Here is a 9,494-nt window from a genome sequence, read left to right as displayed (position 1 = left end):
ACAGAAAACACTGCTCCTGAAGGTCCTGAAACGCCTCTTTGGTCGTCTGGAAATAATTGATGTCACTTGACATCACATATGCATTTCCGACAGAGGCTTAAAGACGAGCTGCAGCAATGGACAGTATGTGGAATGTGATGTGTTATCTGTAAGAATTTTCAAGTAACAACACAAAGTAAAAAAATATGAGCCTCCTGCAGTCTTGCAAGACAACTTTACATCCATCTGGGCATCTTCTTTTTAAATCCAAAACCTCTGAAGGAATATTCTGTCTTTCCATCATTTCAGCATTCAGACACACATGTATTCCATTGTTCTCCTTTCATTCCTCTTCCCTCCAGTGTGTATCTCCAACTCTCCATTCTCTTAAACCTGCTCCTCACTCTTTCCATAGATCACTATGTCATGTGTGAACATCATAGTCCACAGATATTCCTGTCTCATCTTGTCCACTAACCTTTTAATCTCTTCCATGAAAATACCAAACAGGCTCAGATCCAGTCCTTGATGTAATCCCTCCTCCACATGAACCCATCTGTTACACTGACTGAACACCCCACCGCTGGCACTCTGCCGTCATACATATACAACACTTTCACATACTTCTGTGATCTGAAGATCCTGTAAGGAAATGAAGCAACCAAGATAAATTATGACACTTTCCATTATAGGCCATGTCCACCACTGGGATACATTTAAATGCACATGTAAATGAATGTTTATGATACAGTAACTTTGAATTACAAACTTAGTAGACCGGTTCATTATAGAGAATTTAGAAGTGTAACCTCATCTCTTAAAAAAATGCCTTGCTGGGAGAAGGGGATAAGACAGATGTCTTATATGAAGGTGAAGGCTTCTCGCCTCCTCTGAATCAGCAACGGCTACATTGTGACAAAAAAGACCCAATGAGCAAGCAGTTGTGAGTGTCTTTGTTATCATTTCCATGCATCTCCAAACTACAGGGGGACAGCAGCATTTCCAAACTTCTCTGTTTTAATGGCTTTAGTGTCGTGTTGACGCCAGGTGTATCCGTAGGAGAGCTGATGCATTTCTAGTAGAACGAATGTAGCCTTACAATAGACTGCTGTAGGTCCCAGTGAGCAGTCCACAGCAAGGGAGACTGAGGGTCCACAAAACTCTTCTGTGTGGTAGTGTAGTCCTCGGAAAGTGCATATTGGGTTGTAGGATACTGAGTCTGTTTAGTTTAGAAACAATTTAAATTGAGACAGTTTTGAGTATTCCAGGCAACATTGCTGCTGTACTGAGTCAATGTGCTCAGTCCACTTTCCCACTTTCCTTTACTGTGTGCATAATATTGTTGGTGTTTTCAATTTCTGACATCTTATAATCGTCTAGCTGCTCCCCTCTTTGCTTCCTACATTTGCTCATCTATTGTATATTACTGATTATTTCTAAAAGGGAATATCTGTGTGTTCTTGCTGCTGCCGTTTCCGTAATGAGTCCCCTCAGAAACAGTCCTGCACTAAGTAGTCCTGCCAACACTTACAGGCAGTCCTTAAAATGAGCACAGTAAACTGTATTATTTACTAGTTTGCTCTGATAGTAATTCAGAGTGAACATTTGGGGCCGGTTCGCTCTAAATCTTTGATCATGCAGTGTTTACTAGCTAGCATGTTGTGTTATCTCACTGTTGGCCAGGTAGATACATCTGATTGGTTACAGATGTGCCACAGACTTTCTTGGCTTGCTATTACATACAATATAAGTGGTAAACATCCTTTACTCTCAACATATGGAACTTGTTCATTTAATTACGGTCTTTTCAGGTTTACTTCTGAGGCCTGAAGTGTAAATAAGGTTGCTAAATGTCGCTTTGGGGCATCATATGCACAAGTTTAGATTCTATGAACACTGATACAGGCTGACTGTAAACTGTCTGATGAGCTGAGCTGATGAGTAAATGTACAGAAACGTAGAAAAACATATGCATTGAGTTAGCATTTCTGTATTTCAGCAAATGAGCTAAAGCAAATCTACATGAGGCTCTGCTAACATCGCATAATCCTATCAGTCTGTAAACTTCTGTCCAATCCAATTTGTCCAGTGCTAAAATGGAGCGTCACATTTCTGCTGACCTTGGTGAACAGTAAGAATTGTTTTGCACCAACATTACCACAACCTCTGTTTTGTCTAAGCATGATGATGATGTGAACAACTTGGTTAAATTACACTGTTGACAGACATGATCTTTTAGACCAAAAAAATCTGTGAAATTCAAAGTAACAATTGAGAGAATATGTTTTTTCCATTTTCATGTGATTTACAGTATATAGTATATATAATATATAATATATATATATATATTATATATAATATATAGTCTAAATATGATGGTTAAAAGATTTAATCAATAGTAACTCTTCATTATCCGTTATGTTCACTGTTTTTCTGCATAACCGAACAATGAGCACCGTAGTATTATTTCAGGATATTATCTCTGTTTCAAATGTAGAAACTTACTGGAATAAACTGGTTACCAACCAGGCCGCTGCACCTCTGGGACGTGTGCAGTGACATTTGTCAATGTGATCTGCCCTTGTGGTCATTGCTCTTCAGTTTTCTTTAGTATCAAAGGTAATCAAGAGTCGTCTGTACATCGATGGTTATAGTGCAAACAGAAACTGCTACTGACCAATGAAAACTGACTCTGTCAGGGTCAAATGTTGAAGATCCATGTGATGTAAAAAACGGACTTAAGGTGAAGGCCTCAACTATAATGATGGAAAAGGACGCACATGTTTAACCCTAAGAGAAATAAGAAAATAACATTCAATAGCAGTGTCAGAATCCATTAATATATATATATATATATATATATATATATATATATATATATATAGTGAACTAAGGCAGAACAGCTGCAGCAGAGTCTATACAGGAGGTGTTGTATCAATTAAAATAGAAGCAGTCCTTCATTTACATGAGATGGATGACTTGAAAGTAAGTTAATGATATGTTTACTCTGCTCTGCCTCTGCCAATCAGCTTGTTGCTCCCTCACTGCGAGCTAAACACTCAACAAAATCACTACTGTTTGTTGTCCTGGCTCCTAAACGGTGGAACGAGCTCCCCAACGTCATCAGGACAGCAGAAAGTCTGCACATCTTCCGCCGCAAACTAAAAGCACATCTCTTCTGACTATACCGTAAATAAAAAAATAAAAAAATAAAATAAAATAAAATAAACTTACCTATAGCATTTTGTAGTTTGGCTTTCTTGAAAAAAATTGTACTTTCTTGATTCTTGTTGTTCTGGGTTTGCACCCTCATGGTTGAATGCACTTACTGTAAGTTGCTTTGGATAAAAGCGTCAGCAAAAAAAAAAATGAAATGAAATGAATATTAAATGTTTAAAAAGTATATGAATCTCTCAAACATTATTTCTTCTCTAAGCCTTGAACTATCCACCAGCTATGCTCAGTGGAGTTTAGTTGTCCTTCAGTTTACACTACTCAGCCTTTCCTCCAGACTCAATAGAAGCAGACTGATAACTTTGTTGATTCTGAGAAAAGATACCTAACATAGCAGGAAGCCTGTGTTACAAACTGGTAATGTAGACTCTCACATGCATTTATTTGGCAGTCAAAGTCAAATCAAAAATACTTCTGAGATCTGTTTTTGAAGCTTCACAAATACAATGGACTAACAATCTATAAACCCTTTCAGACTAAATATAAGTTATGTGAATATTTCCTTCAGATGTATATACTGCTGTTGTCTTGACAATAAACCAGGAGTAATGTTTCGCAAAAAATATGCAACTAACATTATACTTTATGATTTGCCACTATTGAGACTTCACATCATCCCAGGCTGCTAGAACCTGCTGATAGTTTTTTTGATTTTTTTTACCATATCTGCCAATTATTGTGTTCTAATATACAGTACAGACAATAAGTTTCTTTGTTATGTCATGCAAAATTGAGGTCAGAAGCAGGACAGGGTTTTGGGATTCCAATTGAATTGAAGTTATAGTAAATATGTCTAAGAGTAAAAGAGTTACCAAACAAGTGAAAACCAGCTGTAAATCCAGTTCAACAGTTGGGCACATTATCAAAAAAGCAAGTGTGTACAGGAGGCCGTGGAGGACAATTCTTGTAGATGGGGAAAAAATTGCTATTAAAGAAAATTTAAAGAAGTCAAAAATGCTCTTCATGATGTTGGCTGACATGTTTCCTCGTCAATGATAAAGAGAAGAACTCATGACCAGAACCTCAGAGGACTCACCTCGAGAAACAATCTACGGGTAAACCTCAAAAACATAAGGGCCAGGCTGCAGTTCACAAAAACACACACAAGGAAACAAAGGTTTGATGAAATAGAGTACAGTGTGTATAAAATATGAGCAAACAGCTCAAAGCTGTTGAAGCCACCACTTTATGTGTCCAAGCTGGTTCTGTTGTGGCTTGGACACGTCTGGCTACCAGTGGAACTGACACTCTGGTACTTATTGATGATTTCACTGCTGACAGAATCAACAGCATGAAGGTAGATGTATACATTAGCGGTCTGTGTCCTCAGATTCAGCCAAATGCAGGACAACGACCCAAAACATAAATACGACCCAAACAGCCAAAGAGCTTTCAGGGTGAAGAGGATGGATATCCTCGAATGGCCGTGTCAGTCCTGTTTTTAGGCCAACTGAACAGCAACTTAGAGATTGCCAAACTAATACCAATAACATATACTGGGTTTGTTTGACTTTGTGTGTGTAAGTCTGATTACTTTTAAGCCCCTGAACTTTGAGCACTGTGTGTTGAAAGGGCTATATCTCGAATACAGCTCCTTCTTTGCTGATTTTATCATAATCTGAATAAAGCTGAGACTTGACAAAGAAATTGGCACTTCAATGTATCTGATATTTAAACTCAGACTCTGGACTTTACTTCTCGTGGCATTTTATTTGTATTGATATAAACTTCAGCTTCGCAGCTACAAAGGAAGATAAGATTCCACCTATGAATCTTTCCCAGAAGTATTTTAGGAATCAAACCTTAAAGTCACAGACCACCGTCATGAACTCCTGCTCGTAGCATGTTCTTGAATTCACCCCATATCAAAGATGAAAATCCTTTTATTTTGTGCCAATTTTCCATTCCAGGTATGGCTCAACTTCCCAGTATGCCATATATTCTGTGGATGTATTTACTGGAAAGTTCCACAGCACAAGCTTCCATACGAATCCCAGATGTGTACTCAGTAAACATGTCATATCAGTCCAAAAACAGACACCGGCTCAGTGTGCTGATGTATCAGGTGCCATCACCAAGAAGATTAGCACAGCGTGCCAACATCTTAACCGACTTTTACTCTGAGCACCATGAGTTCACATATTGTGAAAAATGTTTCCTTTGTAACATTTTGTAAAGCAATGGGTTTATGGCAGAGGTTTTCAAAGTTGGAGGTGGTCCTTCCTCAGGGGGGCTCCAAACTATAGAAAAACCTGAATGTGTGAGATAGAGAAGTTGCAGTCTGAAATATGCACAAACAGCAACTATAAACTATATTTAATCTACTGTGTTGATGGGATCAAATTACATAATAGAGATTGCACAGGCCTTGCAGAAATCGAGCGAAACATGGCAAGTGAACTGATGTGGAGTGAGGTTGTTGACAGAGTGTAAATATGCAATGTTAGATGAAGTTATCCTTGAACACCAAGACGTGTTGATTCAATCCAATCATTTTTAAAGATAATTTTCACTTAAAATTGTATTAAATTGTTTCAATTTGAATATATTTAGTTCAGAATGTAGTTTTATCAAACCCACCACTAAAAACTACCATGAAGTTGAATCTGACTCATTTCGTGTGAAAGTGTTCCAGTACATATATATATATATTAGCAATGTATACAGTTTATATTAATTAAATGTGACATTTTATCGCATGGCAAATCACTAAATATTATTTCTGTTGTTTTGTTCACTGCACAACAGGAAGGCATGTGGGACGAGGGGCAGAGTGTCCATGTGTATATAGGGGGTTGTACTTGGAAGAGACAGAATCAATAAATGTGACACAGTGTGTTGGACTCTATTACCACCCCCATCACCCTAACCCTCCGCTGGGCAAATATGTAACAACGAGTAAGTCTGTGCAGATGGCATAACCTTATATAATGTTACGAAAGAGGATTGAAAGAGTTCATCTGTGTGAGGGCTGCAGTGTGTTTGGTTGCAGTTTGGCCTTAGCAGTGTATTGTCTCTCAGAGATTTGACTGCACTGTTATACAAAGTTACTGCATATTATGTGCAGAACCTCCAGCTCAGTCAAACAAGCATAGACATTCTAATAAGTTTGAAACAGCTTCCATTTGTATTGTCCCATCTATGTCCTCAAATACACTCATCGGCTAAACTTTGACTGAGACAGTTTGTTTTTGTGAGCATTTTTTCTGAAATTGAAATACCAATGGCAAGTAAAGGTAAAAAGATTATAAAAAGAAAAGATTATAAATTGCGTGTTATATCCCTTTAGTGCCCAAGAAAATAATGAGTGTATAAAACACATCAATGGGAGGGTCCAGTTTAAAGACGAAGTAACTCGGACGTCTATCTGGTGTGGTTTACAACAGAGGGTTTGTATCGTCATTTTCAATTTGCCTTTTTCTTCTCTTCAAAGTAAATAGGACTAACCTTGGGGTTTGTTTTCTGGTCATCCGGCTGCTAGTGTTTGTTGCCCCATTGCCATGTTCCTAGATCGTAGCGTTTGCCTTGGGTAGCATCCTGCAGTCATACTCAATGGTTACAGTGGCAGTATAAGTGTCATGGCATGAATGGCTGAAATATTTTGTAAAGACAAAATAGGGTCAGGGTCATAATTCAAGTTGCTGACTGGGAACTTCCTCTGCTTTATACCATTTTGGTTTAACATGTAACTTAATGTTTCACAAAAGGTATTAACTGTTGCTCCCATCTCAATGGACCAATTTGGTTTGCAATGCTAAAATACAACTAACTAACCAGCCAACTATACAGTTTATATTGTGTGTTTTAAGGGAAAAAAAAGGTTAATGCTGCTGGTGTCTGCCCATTTTGAACATAGGGGCTGATCCAGGGGTGGGTCCAAGGAGTCACGGGCCCCAGATGAAATCTGACTGGTCTCTTAAATGCCCCTGTCCTTTCAGTAGTCTTTTATTATTTAATAAACTTGACACCTAGTAAAAGTACTCAAGATAAATATGACAAATTTTATTTTCTAAGATTTTTGGAAGTCCATACTTTGCTTGAATAAATGATATATTTAATGATGTGTGGCTTTGCACAAAGAGCTAAGAGTGGACAGTAAACAAGGAATGACTTAAAAAAGAACCCTGCTGAATGAGGAATTGTGCATAAATGTTGGACATATAACTGGCCACCACTGTTTGAATGTGATATATTATGTAATATATTTCAGTTTAGGCCTAAAAGGTCTCTATGTTGCATATCTCTCAGAGGAAATCAAGGTCTTGTTTTGTTTGCAGTGGCTTTTGACATTTAACTGGTTGTGGCTCCATGTGTACCGACAGACTGGCCTTGGCGGACATGTGATCTGCTCACAGTTCCTTTGCATCTTTCAACCATCCGTTAGCTATCCTTATTCTTCGAGGTTTGCATAGGGACTGGAGCAAATCACAGCTGAAGGTTACCTGTCTATCATAGGGGTGACATTTAGACACAAACAACCATTCACACTCACATTCACACCTACGTTCAATTTAGAGTCTCCAATTAAACTAAGCTGCATGTCTTTGGACTGTGGGAACAAGTCTCTCTTTGGGTTGGAACTGATTCAAGTGCTGAATCAATAATTGTGTCTCTAATACAAAGCATTGGAACTGCCCTGGTTAAGATCACCAACGACCTCATCTGTGCAGCTGATTCTGGTCAACTCGCCCTCCTCATCCTTCTTGACCTCACCGCCACCTACACGTACAAGATCCACTGAACATGTCACTTCTCTGCTTATTCAGTTACACTGGCTCCCTGTATCACGACGCATCAACTTCAAAATCCTTTTGTTCTCTTTTATAGCTCCTCATAATTTATCACCCGTTTACCTCACAGACCTCCTACACACTTACACTCCTTCTCGTCCCCTCCCGTCTTCATCAGTAGATCTATTGACGGTTACAACCGTTAACCTCAGCACAATGGGTGCCTTGGCCTTCTCTCATGCTGCACCCAAACTCTGGAACTCCCTTCCCCACCACATCTGCACACTGGACTCCATTACCAAAAATCTGTTTTAACTTATGTGCTGACTCTAACTCCTTTTCAATGCACCTTGTTTATATTTCTGTTTGCTACAAATATGGATTTAAATTTATGTCCAACTTCTGCTCTTTTGCACTGTTATTTGTTTAATACATTTTACTGTTGATTGTATGATTTATTGCTGTTGATGTTATCCAATGTAAGGTGACCTTGAGTGTCATGAAAGGCGACATTAAATTAAATGTATTATTATTATTATTATTATTATTGTTGTTAATAATGCACAAGATTTGCTTTGCAAGGTGCTGCAGCCGTGGGAATGAGCCGCCTTGTTTCTCCCAAAAAGAAAGCATATTGTCCTCTGATGACTCTTTCAATGGCCTATTTCACCCAAACCTCTCCTCTATTAATCAGAAATTAACATTTTACGACCCTACCAACCTGACCTGCGGATCCACCGTGAGTTTGTGAGTATAATTTCAATCCGCGCATCACTAGTGGATACGTTACTAGCCTGCACAGCTGCATGTTCATGAAAAGATTAAGTGGTTACAGGTGTAACTTTAGCCTTCTCTTGACATGGTAGCTCCTTCTCTCCTGGTGTGTGTGTGTGTGTGTCTTTTTATGACACCATTGTTGTGTTCTGACATTCTTATATATGCTAATTCTAAGCTAACAGCGAAGTGGCGCTGTTGTAGAACAAGTTCTAGTTGAGACGTTGTACATGGAGAGTAATTGTATAAAGAGAATACAAGATGGCGACTTCTGAGGGTGCACTATTATATCACTCCTGTAAAATAAGTAACTAGGCTTTGTCTTATTGTATCAAATTGAATGATGTGCCCTTTGCTGCCGTTGATGCTACAGCAGTATCATTACATTACAGTATCATCACAAGACCTAACACTAGCATGTACTCATCATTTTGTTTTATTTGTCCATATTTGTAAAATATTTAGTAATGTCTGATTTGGTTAGTTTACAGCCCACCAGCACAATTAGTAATTAGAGGAGATAATACTAACACTAGCTATTTTTAGTCCTACCAGTGACTATAAAGTGAATAAAAGGACAAATAAAAAGGAATGAAAAATACAAATGTAATGTCTATTTACTATTAACTCAGTGATTCCAAAGGAGGCTTCTTCCTCGATATTCTTAGTAGTGACTTGGGCCTTGCTTGAGACTTGAGGGTTACGACTGGAGACTTTCTTGAGGTTTGTACTTTTGTGACTTACTACCACCTCTGCATGTCAAAAATAATGATTCCT

This window comes from Hippoglossus hippoglossus, chromosome 22, assembly GCF_009819705.1.
Source record: "Hippoglossus hippoglossus isolate fHipHip1 chromosome 22, fHipHip1.pri, whole genome shotgun sequence".
NCBI classification, from domain to species: Eukaryota; Metazoa; Chordata; class Actinopteri; order Pleuronectiformes; family Pleuronectidae; genus Hippoglossus; species Hippoglossus hippoglossus.
The sequence above is the reverse complement of the archived record's forward strand: the minus strand, read 5'-3'. Positions refer to the sequence as shown.